We start from the raw sequence: 17,080 nt of genomic DNA on the forward strand, positions 1-17,080 counted from the left end.
TGAGAGGTATTGCGGTGGTACTTTCCTCTCCCACAAAGTTAACTATCTGCTTGTTTTGGCTAGCATGCTCATTAATCGCATGCCAGAAGAAAAAGCAAGTCTGGAATTTCTATCTGCTCTGGTTCAGTTTAACTTTCATAAAACAAGATACTGAAGATGGCTGGAAAATGTTCATCAAAACGGTTTTCCATAGGAAAAAGTCGTTTCAACCAAACCAACTCTTTTCCCAAATTATATGATTTTCTGCAAAATGAAAATTCTGAGTTTTGAGTAACTCTATAAGAGCCCACAAGGAAAGTGGAAGTGGTGTTTTCTTTTTCAAGTTCTTCCACATTCATTTCCTTCTGAGGTGAAGTATAGAAAGGCTTCTGGTAAATGACAGCTCTGAAAAGGTATGCTAAAGCCTGATGTGAAGGTCTCAGTCTCTGGTGTCTGTTTTTATGTGGTTGTGGCTTTTTATGCCATCATAGAGAGAGTGGAAATTTCCAGATATTAAATTTTCAGTGATGCTTTTTTTTCCCAGATTTGATTTTTGAACAAAATCCAACAAACAAACAAATTTGGGCTTTTTTGCTACCAACTCTGTTGACCTTCGACTGTTTTAATAACACAGTAAATTATAATCTGCGTTTTCTCGTTAAGAAGGAGAATGTTCATTTAATGTTCTCCTTTTGATTTTGTTACTACATGTGCATCTTTCAGATAGACCAGCAACACCATGACCTTGCTTCTATTGTTCCTTATGAAATATTTAATTATCATTTACTACTGATGGTTTGAGCCTTGTCTTGATTTAGATTATTAGTTTTAGGGGGCAGACCAGCAAACGGGACCCTTGAATTGGGCTCTCTGACATGATTAGTTAACTGTGCCAAATTGTGTTGTACTTTAATAGTTAGGACAAGCGCTAGTGCCCTTGTCTTTCTGTCTCAAAAGTGTTCAGGACTTCCTTCCTCCTACCTAGCTCCCAACCTGTGTCACTCCTGCCTGCAGTTGCTTCTTCAGCAGGCATTTTTAGCTGTCAAATTTTTTGTTCCCAAGAATCTAACGCCCACTGGAGAATGAAATTCAAAGTATATGACTGTTTCAAATATTGAGGGAATATCTGAGATCCAGATGTGCCCAAAGCATGAGCTCTAACTGCAGGAGTACAGGACTGCAATGCAAATGAGCGACTGCCACCTTATGTGTGAATCCTTGCATGGCTATATACTGGATTTAGGGTTAATGATGCCCCTGTAAATTCTGATATCTTGTTAACACTTAACTTTCAGAGCTGCAGAAAAGATGGAAATTTCTTGGGCTGGGTTCTATGGTCTGTATATTCACTTTGCACTGTATAGCACAAAGCAAACTTTAACCAGCTGGGTATTCCCCCTGTTTAGGGGGTAGGTCTGCTGGCATAAAGCTAGGGAAGGCAGTGTGGTGGACTCTTCTGTCAGCCATCTTCCACAACACCCTGCATGCGCAGGAGAAGAGGTATATGAACAATGGAAGACCATGCCTGCTTACCCACTGGCACAAACTCCCTTACAAAGCTATTGCCATGGCAAAGGTTAGAGTGTGCCCCCTGTTGCTCTAACTTCTGAAGCCAAGCAGCCAGGGAGCTACCGTTTGTTCTCTGTGGCACTCAGACTGAGCTGCACTCAGACTTAGCAGAAAACTCTCATCTCACACTAGTGTAAATCAGGGGTAACCGCACCAAAGTCAATTGACTCGATTGTCCTATTGTTGTAAACACTGTAAAGCAAGAGTAGCTCAGCATTGTACAAACTAGTGCAATTAAACCAAAGATTAGACCCATAGCATTGGACTGCCCTGAAACCAGTATGAGATGTGAATAAGGCCTGTTGAGTGTTGACTTTTTTCCTATTTCTGTGGCCAAGTCTGGGTTAGTTTGGACAGTAATATCAGGAAGTAATCTGGTTTGCCATACTGACAATTGTCTGCTCTGGACAGAGCGAGGTGTGGGAAAAAAATTCCAATATAAGCAAATACGTAATCTTCAACGATAAGATGAGAAAAAGTCCAAGAGGTAAATAAGGTAATGAAGCAAAAGAAACTAGCTCCACCAGTACAGGAAATAAGAGCAAATAGCTAAACAGGCAAAATATTAACAGAACCAAGAACATTTTTCAAACAAGCACAGCCCCCCAGTCCTCCAAAAGCAAATAAACCAGTTATCTCTTATGTCTTGTTAGCCCCAAAGGAACTGCTGAGCCTCATGTCCTCCTCTGAAAAGGCAACATGGCCAAGAGCCACCAAAATTGTAAAGAGCTGCAGGTGTCTGAACTCTGCTGCTGTTTTTGTGACTGAGGTTAGTCTCTACATGCAAGCACATTCGTTCTGAAATGTAGCTTGCCGAGTCAACTAGCTAGTACACATACAAATGCAAAAATATAATTAGAGCTACAAAACATGGCTTGCTAGAGAACTGAGGTTGGATTGGAAAGCTAGCCTGTTGTTTGCCCATTTGACTTGGAATTAAAGCAACCGTGAAAGCTGCCAATATTTTGATGTCAGCATGTTTTGTTTTTTCTGGATATTTGAGACCTTTCTGATACTCATTCTGTCAGAGATCTCTGCTCTGGCGTCATTCATTATCTTTTAGCAGCTCAGTTATTTTGCCACTCGTTGGTGTGTTAGTGTTCAGTCTGATGTCCTTCACAGCACACAGTTCACTCCCCCCGGGGCATCTGTTTTAGCCCAGGCTTGCCTGCTTTAAAACAAACACCTAAAAAACACTTTTTGAAATCCTGATCATTGTTGGCCCACCCAGAATCCCACCTCAACTCTTATCCTCTTGCTCAATGATGAGGCTAGGTTTGGTGTTTACAGTATATTGCACCATTTAATGTTAACTACATTCACTGAGCAGGATGCGTTGGCTCAGAATTTTGGGGGGATATCAAATTCCTGGGCTTAATTCTGCAGTTCACTCCACTGGATGCCTTGGGTGAAAAAAGGCTGTAGGATCTGGTCGTAAATTATTCCTTTACGAGGTCAGTAAATAAGATACTAATTAATCCAAGGAGGAAAATAGCATATTTTCATGCTTGTAGATGTCTTTTGTCTTAGGGAAGATGCTTTTCAAGCTTCTGAGCTGGAAGAGAAAGGAGAACTTTCCACAAAGGAGAAGGCGCATGCTTGCTAGGTCAGTTTTTCTTGGGACTAGTAGCTCCAGCTATAATCTTTCACAAGACAAATCATAGTTTATATTATACAAGAGGACTATATTAATTTTTCATATTTGCCTAATTTTTCTTGTCTGACCATCTGTATATATAAAGTCTTAGTGAGATTAATCTTGTGATATTGGAAATCCAGTTGGATGTTTTCAGTTGAAACACATATAAATAACTGAAGTAGTATCAAACCATAATCCAAAGCACTGGTTTACATTATAGTAATATATCAGAATCTTTCTTGTCTTTATGAGAGATGTTTTATAACATTTTAATGATTACAAAAATGTAGGCGGTGGGATGAAATTGCACATTAGGCAGAGGGTACTGCTGACGTAGGAAATTGCTTTTTGTAGCCACAGATCAGAGTGCCAAATCATTTAAGAATTGGTGCATATCCAAAATGCATCTGTTGACCCAGATTCAGTCCTCTGATAACAAGACTGAAGTGATTATTTTTCCAAGAACCCAATAGATTTTATCAACATTAGCACAAGTGCCAATAAATATTGCTGTGTGATTTGCAGAGTACTATAGTTCTTGAACAATGTATTCATGAAACTCCACTTTATCTTTGCTTTTTTTCCAATTTGTTAGACTATTATACGAAAGAGCTGAACTACAATAATAGTATCCCTAGAGGGAAAACTTCTTCCAAATAACCATCCACAATAATGTAGTGGAACTTGGACAGTAAAAGTAACACAAACCTCCCTAGAGTGGATGCTGCTAATGACAACTCTGCTTCAGAAATACAAGGAATCATCTTAATTTATACTCTTGGAGAGGAAAATGTAATGGAGGAATGTAATGTTCATTCCCTTGCCAATACAGGATTGTTCCCGATGGCATATATTTACTATTTTGTTCACTGTAATGTTAAGTGTCCTTGGGATAGGTTTCCACCCACTAAAATTTTATCTCCCCTAAGACAACCTCTCCCACAGAAATCCTTTTGCTGTATACGCTAATTTTACTGAGTAGGCATATGCCATTGTAGCACTAGTCCTGGTATGGACTAGCTATACCATGACTTGAGAAGAGAGAGTTGGCACTCTATTACCGTTCCTTCACATATGGAGACATATTTCTGCCTCCCTGTTCTTTGTAGAAATTGTAAGTTCTGAATAATGAGCATAGCAGATGTTTGCCTTTAGACAGAATTTGCATTTATCATGGCTTCCAAGCTGCCAAGAGGGTCTGGACTCCAGCACTGGGTTATTTCCTTACTGGAAGAGAAATAAGTAGACCCACGCATGGGATAGCTTATCCTAGTCTGTATTTAGTCATAATATCTACACTTCTGTAGAGATAACATATCAGATAGCAAAACCAGTACAGTTTATAACTCTTGGAGCTGTAGAAAGCACATGTGTTCCAGTCTCTAGCCACTTAATTTCTCACCATAAACTACTTCGGGAGCCGAGGTTCAACTCAACCTCTCACTGAGCCAGGTCAAAATAGCATTTATGAGAGAAACTGCAGGAGGGCCCTTACAAGAGGGAAAACATCATGTGATTTTCTTTGTCAAATGTCTCCCAGATCATTCTGTTCTGGGGGGAAGGAGTAAACTTGCTGGCCTCAGATGATCCACAGGAAGCTGGAGGAAACCTCATGTTTCTGCCTTGTCTTTGTGGCTGGCATCGTTTGACTCACTGGAAGTGTGAGGTTCATTAAGGTGGTGCCTGTCCAGCTCTACCCTAGAATCTCACTAAAAAGAATGTCCCCAATGCAAGAGAGGTCTGGATAATGGAAAAGCTTCGGCCTTCATTAACTTGTTTGTCGGGTGCCTGAGTCCCACCCACATTCTCTCCATTTCTGCCTTCTTCCTTCCCACACAAATGCCCAGCACCATAGGGTGCCTTCTGCAATGCTAGGAGAAGGGGCATAATTCTTGTGCAGCCAGAGGCAAATCCATGCACAGATGGGATGCAATCTGGATCTTGCCTCCAGTACATTAAATCTTTGTGGTGTCCTCTTGCTGAGTTTGTCAGTTCCACCCATTCAGGTGCTAATTAAAACAATTTTTGAGGTAAGGTGGAAGCCTGGGACTAGGTGGCTGGATAGCATTTCCCTCCCCTTGTCATGCCATGGAAGACTTTCTGCACTAATTTGTTGATCTGGAAACCTCACTCCACTGGTGGAATGCCTGGAGCTGGTTCAAATGCAGAATCTGGCCTCGTGCACATATATATTGATCCCTCCCGGCAGTTGTCCCTATATGTAGCCTGTAGGTGGTTCCAGTATTTGTGTACTTCTCCTCTTCTTAAACCTAATTAAGTCATTTAACCAAAGCAAAATAGTATTTCTCTGCAAATATTACAATAACTGGTTTGAAAAGTTAAAATCTAGTGCTACAGTAGAATATATGACATGTCCTTTTACATCTAACATGTTCACTGAACCAGGCTCTGTATAAAACCCAAGGGCTTTTAAAACAACCAAACTTTTTGAAACTGTGGGAAAGAATGTGTCTTCCCCCCGCCTCAAGTGAATTTTATATTCATGAAAGGTGGTGGTAGACTGGCAGTCACTTATAATGCGGGGTGTGGTATAAAACCAGATGGGCGGGCCTCTATTTAGCAAATCTCAGGCATATTTTGTAGGTCAAAGAATGTGACATTAAATAATGTAACCAAATTAGTGATATGCCTGTCAAGCTAAAATAAATATAACATGTATATAAATATATAAATATAACATGTATATAAATAAATAATGTGTGACATGAATTATTACCTAATGAAGAGTCTTAGACTGAAATGCTTACTCTATACCATACCAGTATTGGAATTTTCCACTTAGATATGCTTGTCTACTCTGAGTACATGTAGCAAAGCTTTTTACCATTCTATAGTTTTGAATGGGACAAGTTCAGTATTATGTGAATGTTAAACACTTAATAGAGTTGGGTTTTTACCTCCACCTGAAAAGGTATTAAGTACCAAGAACTGAGCAAGTAAAAATAACTCAAAGTATATTCCCTGTTACTTATTCTCTTGTTATGCAGCCTTGGAAAAGTCAGTTAACCTGTTTTCCCCAGTTGGCATCAATTATGACTTTGAATTAATCAAGTATCAACATCCTTCTTTTAAAGGTGGTGGGGGAAAGAGAATAAGGTTTAATTCATTATTTGTACAATGCTTTGACTATATACAGAGCTCTGGACACGTTGTAAGGCATAGAGTTTGCTCCGATCATAAATGTTTTAAAACTTTGAAATATATTTTCTTTCTTTATGCACAAACATAACTGAGATATTAAAGTAAAGGTGCACTGGAAAAGCCTAAATGTTGTGTTTATGTGTATATGTACCCAGTTCCTCTCTTTTTGTGTGTAAATATCCAGCTGTGTGTTTGTGTATGTATTTCCAATTGTAGGGGTATGCCCATCATTTTGTTCTCTTTGAGTTAGAATCTGAACTTGATCTACCTGATTTGATTTACCTGTTTAAACTAGATTTTTATATGGGAGTCATCACCATAGTTGGGGCGCTAACTAAGAACCAAACAAACAAACAAAACCCAGTGGCAATAATCCCCCTCTTTCTTCCAAGCAGCCAGAGGTAAATAACATTCTTAAACTGTTTGTCTTTCATGGTTGTGTTTGTGTGTAAGAACTTACTGCAGGAAAAATAAGTTGAAGAGGTGAGTTGTTGATCGGTTTGCTGAATACCCTGGCTGCTCCTGCATGGTCAGGTAGAAATGGACAACAGGGTATTCTGCTGTCTTTAGCTGGCAAGAAGCTGCATGCATTTCTTTCAGATGTCAGTTGTTGCTACCGTTATTTTTGTCACCATGAGGATGGATTACTGCCATTCATGGGGTTACACTTTACAGCTAATACAGAATGCAGGGGACCATCTATTTAGCAAGGTGATCGCTTACATCTGTGCTCTATGATCTGCATTGGTTACCAGTTGGTTTCCAGGTAAAGTTAAATGCCTTAGCCAAGTCATTCAGCAACGTAACGGAATGGTAAGATTTAGAACAAACGGCCCAAATGTCCTGATTCCCTGCCCATAGTATGAGGGAGGTCTGCTGTATTCCACTGGAATTTTTTTTTGGAGTAAAAGATCCATGGGCATCCATGGAGACAAATGTTTTACTGCCTTTTTGAACAGTCTCAGAGTAAAGACAGCACAGGGTAAGGCAGCTGTGTGGCAATAATTGTACTTGGTGGCTAAGTTGTTACAGACACATTGCACTGCCTTAAAGAACTGAATGTAGGAGTAAGTGATTTAAAGAAGTGAGTGAAAAGTTAGAAATAGCTTTTGCAAAAATTGATAATACAGGCTTTGCAGGAAAGTAAACATTTGGGAGTTGTGGAAATGGTAAACGTTAACTGTTGCAAAGATGTTAAAAGGGTAACAGATGTGGTGTTACAAGAAGGTAGTTTTTGTTTAATGATAAAACAAATGAGTTGCACTGTATTCCTAACAGTGGGATCCATACCGCATTATTAATGCTGTATTAAAGTAGACAAATTCTCATGAAGAGCCTTTCAGTGTAAACATAATGAACTATTTGTGTTGATTTGAACATTCTGCTCCCAACTAGTTGGCTGAATCTTGCGTAGCCGTACCTGGTTCCTAATAGCAGGGCATGAGTGGTGACTGCAATTTGCACAAAAGCAATGAACTCTTTGTCACAATGAAGCATTTTGAACAGATGAGCTCAGCTGAAAAATGAAAATAAATTCTTCCAACTTAGGAAAGGTATCATCTTAGTGAGAGCTAGGTCAGGTCAGAGCTGAGTGGGTATTCTAAGTAATTCTGGTATGGAATTATTACTATTACCATAATAATATCTCGATGGGATAAAAACTGAGATTTGTACTGATAGCCTTTCACTTTTTATTTGGAAAATCATTACAGTTACATTCTCAAGTTTTATGGAAGAAAGAGAATACCTGCTGTAGGAGTATGGTGAAAAGTTATTTCAAGGGGAAAACTATTGGAATATAAATTAGAAATATATTAATACTTGCATATTAAGCTATTGGAATAGATATTAATTCATATTTTGGCACTGACAACTTCCTTTCTTAAATTCTTTAGTGACAAAACTCAGTCTTAAGATCTGTATCAATATCAGAATATCATGTATCAATGGTATCTTTACTCTTGCATATTGATACTTGTACCATCATTTCTAACACCTTTTATTTTGCCTCATCACTATCTCTGTAAAGAAAAGAATGCTAATGTGAAAGTAGTTTTGAACATGGTGGGAAATTGGCTTCATTGTCCATATCCTATTCTGGATACATTCTGTCTTGAACACCAGTTCTGTGATTTAAGTCCTCTTGGATAGAAATCGGATTGCTATTTATCTTCCACCACTGTCCAGTATTCTTTATATTTATTTAAATGTTATCATCTTCCTACCTACATTTCCACCTGTTGCTTCAGTTTAATAAAAGAGAAAGAAACATTCTTTCATTCCCTCCAACCCCGCTCTGTTCGCATTGTTTGTTCAGAATGGCTTCCACGACTCAATCCAAGTGCGGCTGTATTTCTGTGGTGGATGGATGTCCACCTCTTTATGTAAAGTAGTTTGGGATCATTGGGAAGAAACGCTATAAAGTTACTTATTATAAGTTTTAAAAAATGCCTAACCTCACTGTGAATTTCCAAGCCACACCTCAACATTTTGAAATTTTGTTTCTACCCATTTTTTCTCTGCATCAATTTCTTTTGGAGAAATGGATGTTTCAATTTTTCTAATTGTATAAAGACAAATAAACACTTAAACTTCTAATCAACGCATTCATTTGGTTCTAATCTTGACTGTATAAACCTGAGATCCTAGGTGACAGGACACAACCATTGCAATTAAATATCTTATTCTTTATATTTTGGCAAGAGCTTTGCATAGCGAATAAAGACAGGATTACCCTACCTGTACATAACTAATTTGTCTAACTTTGAGATCATCATATGAGATACCATTGTTCACTCTGAGCTATCTAAAAGTATGCTTTGTTTTAGGGAACAGCGAAGCCAGTGGGTAGTTGTGCTGATTGACAGAATTATTTTTTTAAAAAACGTCATAAATACAGTGTTATCTGTATTTTTTTCAACCTTCTATAAATCTTTTGGATTAACTTTCCTGACTGTGCTTCATATCAGCCACTGGCATTATGAAGAAAACAGATTTCAGGGAAGTGGAAGTGTCATGCTGCTTTCATACAAATATGCTTAATATTCCTTCTTATGTGTGCTGGCATCAGTTGAAATAAAACCAGTGTTATCTTTTTTTCTCCCCCTGAAAGACAAGCAGAGTTCACAGCTCAGCATGTCTAGGTAGTTTCCTTTAAGTAACTTTAAACATTAGAAGCCAACTCATGCTTCTTTTCTGCACTGATAAAGAACACTTCTCAGTTTCTCAGTGGTCTGCCATTAATTAGACCAACTTATTGGTAACATCTGTTGATGGAGCAAATGGTTTATTTTCTTTAGCACAAAAGGTGGCAAGGAAATCAACAAGTCTTCTCTCATATGATAACTTTTCTCCTTTCTTGTGCTGGAACTACTCATCCCAGCCAGCATGTGGGCGCTGGCGGCAGCCTTCTGCAAACGGAAATAGTGTGCATGACATTCTAATTGTTGCCAGCATCCCGTAAAAGGGATCTTATCCAGGACAGTGGGATTAACTCTTATTTTTTCCTTTCTCGAGGAGGCTTTGTGTATGTTGGTAGTAATTGTTCAAATAAATTACAGAAAGAAGAAGCATGTCTGCTGGGTCTTAATCTATAAAATAATGTGTTCGCTTTATTTATATAATACATTCCCTCCTGCAAAATGCATGGTGTATAATTGCTATTAGTGTTCACCTTGGAGGCCATGTCATATCCTGTGTGAAAATTGTTCCTACACCATCACCTACAGGAATCCCCACTGTGCATGGGGTGGTACAGCATTTCAATCCGCTGTTTCTCTCAGTACTGAAGAGTTTACATTCCTGACTCATGTTTGTACAGTGCCTAGCACATTGCTGTTCAGCTCATGATCTGAGAATCTGAAGGCTTTATGCAAGGACTTTGTATAACAATAAATATGCACTGATTCATTTTCCTAAATTAGAAACGACAAGCTCCATATTCCACTGGGGGAGGCTTTTTGTTACAAACGTTTAGAGAATGCGGTTACTATACTGTTGTTACCAGTGTTCAGTTACTTGTATTTATGTTTTTAAAGCAAAGTTTCTTCCAGTCCTCTAGAAGATAAATGTCCTGGAAGTTTTGAAAAGTAAAATCTTGCTCACTTGTAAAATATAAATTAGGGGGAAAGCCTGATTGCTCCTTAAGGCTGCCGTCAGTTTTCAATCCAAACATAAATGCAATACAGCTTCTGCAAGACAATTCCAGATGTCCCACTGAAGGACTAAGGCTGTGTCTGGGTTTGCAGGAATCTCAAAGGGGCAAATACCAGGGGTGAATTCTTCATCCCCACTCCAGCTCCTTTATGATGTATAAAAGGACAAGAGCAGCATAAACTCATTGTATAAGCTCCATATCTGGCTGGGGGAGAAATCCTCTGGTGCAGGAAGTGCAGAAGATGGCCATCAGGTTGCATCCTGAGGACCTTCTTGCAAACTCTGAAATAGGTGGTGAGGCTGGAAGCAGGAGAGGTGTATCAGGGCAGGGCTGCAGTACTGCAGAGGTTCAGGACAGCACTGTGGCCCATAGGGCACCTGAGACAGGATGTCATAATACAGACAAGTCCCAAAGCTGTCAGTTACACTGGGGCCTCTCCAGACCTCAAAACAGCCCAGGCTGGATTGGGCACAAAAATAGCAGGAAAACCACCTTGGCCCACTCTCCTTTTAGAGAATCTCACCCCATAAATCCTGAGACTGTTCTTAAGAGTGATTCAGCCCGACCTCTAGCCCAATGCAGTTCTAAGAGTAATTCCGTTAAACACAGCCCAACACTTCACTTACTCTCCGTAACTTAGAAGAGCCTACTCTCTCCTCGGTAAAGAAGTGAGAGCTCCTGAGCTTTCCACTCATCCAGCGTATCTTCCCGATGAAGGTTTGAATGGCAGCAGCCTGTCGAGGAAGGAGGAGTCGGATCCTTTGAAGGAGCAAGGTGCACCAAAATGTCACTACATTGTCCAGCTAGCTTATCTGAGCTCTGAAGATTTTTGACCATAAATCATAGGCTGGAACAAACTATCTAACAGATTATACAGAACACTTGAGCTTGTTGGAAAAAGGACAAATTCACTATTGTGATGAGCATGGTAGAAAAACCAATGTAGAAAAGAAAATGTGTTGCTTTGATTGAAAAATCTTGACTAGCTCTAGAGAATAGGAGTGTATGCAGGGAAAGCATCCAATCTTCCTTTCCTGTTGTGTCCCTGGGGGACTTAGCCTTTCTCAACACTGGGTTTCTCCCACAGGTGTTGCTGTACTGATCCTAGTCTAGGTACGACTTCCATCAGTTTAAGTAGCCCGTTACAAGTAGTCAGATTTACCCCAGTTTGAAACCAGACCAAACTGCATCAGTGCAAATTGTGCTGCACTGATGTAAAGTGTCAACATGAGGGATTTGCACCTGCACGGATACACCAGTAGCTAAACCACCATTGTAGACACCACCTCAGGCAACTGCTCAGGAGACCATCTCAGAACACCTGAAAAATCTTCTATCCCAATGGCGCCCTGGTTATGACTGGGGCTTGTAGACATCACCATAATACAAATCAGTGATACTAAATGATAACTGAGTATCCAAGGAGAGCAGTCAGTGATGCAGATTAGCTCATTTGAGCCTCTTGGTTTAGTTTGTGCTCTCTCTCTTGGCTTAAAAATACATTTAGTAGTTCAGTAAGTGCAAAGTGTTATTACTAGACTATATAAGAAGTGGTAGGAAACCAACAAAGTGGCATGACTTAGATAATCAAAAAGCATCCTCTTGAATTTTGGCTTCTATTGAACAGAAAGGATTCCAAGAAGTTGAGACCAAACTTCAATCTGATCTGAGACTAGTGATTGTTCTGTATTGTTCTTTTCTGCAAGACAGTCAGCCTAACTAAACCGAGAGAGCAGTGGAAGTAGTGATGTGACACATTCCTAGTCAAATTTGAAATGCAGACATTTGACCAAATCCTGGTTTGAATTCTAAATTGGTTGATTTTTAATATTTCTGTTAAAGTGCAATGACTTTCAGAGGCCCATTTGCACGTGCCATTACTTACATTGTGAAAAAGTAAAAACTGCATTTTTACTTTTATTTCTAGACAAATTAATATTTTTCATGAAAATACAAATTTAGGCATCTTGCAGTAAGTGAAGCTGAATAAAATGGAATGCACCAATATTTTGCAATTTTATATAGCCCACCAGTTAATGTACAAGTTACAGCAACACGTCGTCTGAGTGTTTTCAGGCACTCCTAATCAACCAGAACACATCAGCGTTAACACCAAACTCTTGGCCCAGAGAACAAAATACATCAACCCTTTAGTTGCTGGATTAAATGTACACTGCAAATTGTGTGTCATGGCATTTAGGGCTTGGCCTAGACAGCAAGATTTAGAGCCAAAACTCCAAGCGTACCTGGAGTGAAGGGTAAAATATGAATGCCATCCACAATATCACTTCAAAGGAAGCAAATTAATCGGATTTTACTGATGGCTACTCTCAGAAAAGCAAGAAAGGATACCACTTCTAAGAGTAAAGCCTACAAAAATGATTGACAATTGAATTTACTGTTACAGAAGAAGAAATTGTCTTAAGAGCCCACTGTTCTGAAGAGTGATAGTCCCTTTAAAGGGGTATTGCTTTCAACCAGGGAACCCTCTGGGACGTGATTCCCAAAACAGGAAATTTACATAATCATTGTCAACATGCAAAGTCCTTATTTTTCATGCATAAAGGGCACATAAATGTTTAGTAAATAGGGCCCAATGTGAATTTTTTAAAATTCTTCCTGAGTCACAAGTGAAATATTATAACATGGTTGGTATATTGTGATTAATCTTAAATCAGCCATAACACGTGAAAAGCTATTGTCTCCCATTATAAAATAGATCTGCAACCATATGCATCCAGAAGAGCAACCTTATCAGGGGAATGGCTAAATATATGCATTGAGAAAATTAACATATTGTCAACGTACCCCTTGTACATCTTATGGCTTTTAGAGACAGTTTTATGAAAACAGATGCTTTTTCCATAAGAAAAGTTCAGCAGCCATAAAGGAAATATGTGCAACGTGTTTGCATTTCATTTTTACATATACTGTAATTAAAGATGTGCCAAGCTCCTTGAAAATAACTCACTTGGGCAGTGAACCACATTAGTCAGTGATTTGCAGATAGCACAAAAGAGAAGGCATAGGCATTTTGTTTACTATGCAAATTGGCATGGTTTTCCACTGCATTATGTCTTGCCTGAAGAAGGTTTGAGGGTTTCCCCTTCAATAGAAATATAATCAAATTGATTTTACTGCTCAATCCAGAATCCATCTTGTATATCGTCAGGGAGTCGTCTCACATGATTTAAGGCCCAGGTCCAATCCCACTCCCACTCACCTCAGTGGGAGCAAAAAAGGCTGCTCAGGCCCTGTTTACATCAAGGAAACTGGTGTAATAGCTTAAGATAGACAGGCTGCAGTGACACAAAACAGGGCTTGCTCCACTGTAGCTAAATCCACTAGTATTTGTGCACAAAGAATCCATTCCAAGTACTGGGAGCTGGTGCTGGGAGAATTCCAGAGCTACAAGGGGGAGAAGGAAGAATCCTCCCTCCCTCAGCTGCACAGTCACTACTGAAGTTTAAGAGGTGGTTTAGCCTTCAAAATCCCTAGCCTCCCCAGTCATGTGGGAGGAACTGGAGGATCCAGAGATCACCCTGCTTTATCTTCTATGCCAAAGAACCACTGAATGCAACTGCACTGGATGTCTGTATGAATCTAGACTCCTTTGTGTACAGGTGGTACTCCTTGTATGTGGGCCTGGTAACCACAGCTGCTCCATGTCAGGGACCTTCAATGTCAGTGATGGTGGGGGCAGGACTTGCCTCCAGACATACAATGAGTTTTCCATTTTCCTGTCTTTTAAAATCGATGAAACGCTGTTGCTCCACCTTAGGTCACTAAGGTGCCTTTGTTGATTGTGCAGGATGGAGGCGGTTAACCTGAGGTGGGGGAGAGTCAAAGGCTTCATGTTCCTATACTTCATCTGAAATGGCTGGAGAATAGAGTCGGAATCCTGTATCGAACAATGCAATTTGTGGTGCATTTTTATCTTCCAGCAAAATTCTAGTTGTGTGGTGGTGTTTTTTTCAGCTATATTCCTCAGCCAATTTGAAATATCTGTTTCTCTTTAATTTTCAAGCATTTTCATTATGAGCTGGATTTTTGCTAGGACCCGGTTGTAAAATCGGGGTGGGGCTCCATAAGATGAGCCCCTTATGAAGATCCTGTCTGGGAAACAATCTGCACAGCTCCTGCAGGCCCAGTCCCATCTACCTTGGGGTTTTCTGGCTGGTTCTTGGCCCTTAGTGGAACATGAGTTGTGAGTTTTTTGTAACTTCATGCCACCGGTCCAGGCAAACATCTGCCAGGGTTGTGTTGGTGAATGCCCTTCATGCATAACAGAAGCATATTCTCATGATGTTAGAGATGGAAGAGACCTGCTATATTATTTAATCTGGCTCTGGTGCACTATTTGGTAGTGTTCTTGTCACTGTAGTTTCAACAGTTTCAAGCAAAGGGGTTCCCACCACTTCACATTAGCAGACAATTACCCTGTTCTAGTGGTGAAAGCACAAATATAGGACATGACAATTATTTTTTGATAGCATAAATCCTTGGTTTCACCCCATTATTCCTAGTTATACACACTTGACCTATGCTAAATAAATCCTCTGCTCCTCGGGATGCTTTAATATACTTGTAATTACAATCTATATATTCACATCCTGGAAAACCAAAACTCTGGGAGATACCCAATCACGTCACCAGCACAGCCATTCCTTTGTATTACAAATGAATTGCACTATTGCACCAGACAAGTCCAGAGCCATTTGTGTTTAATATTTCTATCCTGTTAACATTGTGATTTAATTCAAAGTGAATACAGTTGTATAATTCATCTCCTTTGTGAAGAATTCCCTATTTTGTTGCTAACATTTATGGAAAAGATGCTAGTTGTATTTGTGACAATTAGTTCATTTCCAGATTCAATGCATGACATTTGTCTTAGCATTTTAGTTCACATCTCAATGCCATGGGGCTCCTTCATTTTCACAGTAGACACATCTTTTCAAGGGATTGGATTTTCTCCCACCATCTAACTCTGATAGCACGGGAGAGCTACTGAAGCGTGGTGTTGACGGTTTAGAAAATTGGATAGCAGACAACAGGAAGAGCTAAGTGGGATGCTGTTTTTTTGTTATGGACTTGGAAAGCTTGGTATGGGTGGGAAGGAAAGGCATTGAGTGTTTCTTTTAGCCGATCAGAAGGTTTAACACGAGTAGTTTCAAATCTCCTTTTGCTGATCTGTTGAAGATTGTGTAATCTCTCTCGCATGCAGATGCGGAACAAAAAAAATTACTGTTACACCTTTAATCTCTCTCTTTTCTGCTTTCCTACCTTCCTTATATGATCCAATACCTGATCGCTCAGGAACGGAAAGTATAAAATGGAATTTGATGAAAGGTGAGTTTCTACTTTCCAAGAACTAATTCTCTTCAAAGAGATTATCTGTATTACCAGGAAAAGCTACCGCTTGTTAGGCGATGTCTAACAGACATAGTTAAGCCAATAAATAAAGTATTCCTTATCTCAGCACATGAGAATAAATAATCATGGATTTATTGGAATATGACTGAATAGGGATTTAACAGGAGATCAGATATGCTTGTTAATTTCAGGGATAGCTTTTTTTCTTAAATGGAAATATTTTACAGCTTCATGGAATATCAAACCCTGCTCTCATTTAGACAATGTGCAATAGTTTTGCCTGAAAACTAAGTCAGGGCAGAACTTATATAAAAACTGACCAGTAGCACCCACAAATGAACAGTGAGATTTGGAGTGGGGGAATAACCTCTAAGGGACCAAAGCTGCAGTCCTTACTCAGGCAAAACTCCCTGCAAAGTCCATGGGTATATCTACAGTGCAATTAAAGAACCGTGGCTATCCGTGCAATGTCAGCTGACTCAGGATCACAGGGCTGGGGCTCCAGGATTGTTTAATTGCAATATTAATAATAGTGATCAATGGCTCCATGTCTAGTTGGCAGCCGGTGTCAAGTGGAGTGCCCCAGGGGTCGGTCCTGGGGCCGGTTTTGTTCAATATCTTCATAAATGATCTGGAGGATGGTGTGGATTGCACTCTCAGCAAATTTGCGGATGATACTAAACTGGGAGGAGTGGTAGACACGCTGGAGGGCAGGGATAGGATACAGAGGGACCTAGACAAATTGGAGGATTGGGCCAAAAGAAATCTGATGAGGTTCAATAAGGATAAGTGCAGGGTCCTGCACTTAGGACAGAAGAACCCAATGCATAGCTACAAACTAGGGACCGAATGGCTAGGCAGCAGTTCTGCGGAAAAGGACCTAGGGGTGACAGTGGACGAGAAGCTGGATGTGAGTCAGCAGTGTGCCCTTGTTGCCAAGAAGGCCAATGGCATTTTGGGATGTATAAGTAGGGGCATAGCGAGCAGATCGAGGGACGTGATCGTCCCCCTCTATTCGACATTGGTGAGGCCTCATCTGGAGTACTATGTCCAGTTTTGGGCCCCACACTACAAGAAGGATGTGGATAAATTGGAGAGAGTCCAGCGAAGGGCAACAAAAATGATTAGGGGTCTGGAACACATGATTTATGAGGAGAGGCTGAGGGAACTGGGATTGTTTAGCCTGCAGAAGAGAAGAA

This window comes from Caretta caretta, chromosome 12 (assembly GCF_965140235.1).
Source record: "Caretta caretta isolate rCarCar2 chromosome 12, rCarCar1.hap1, whole genome shotgun sequence".
Taxonomy (NCBI): Eukaryota; Metazoa; Chordata; order Testudines; family Cheloniidae; genus Caretta; species Caretta caretta.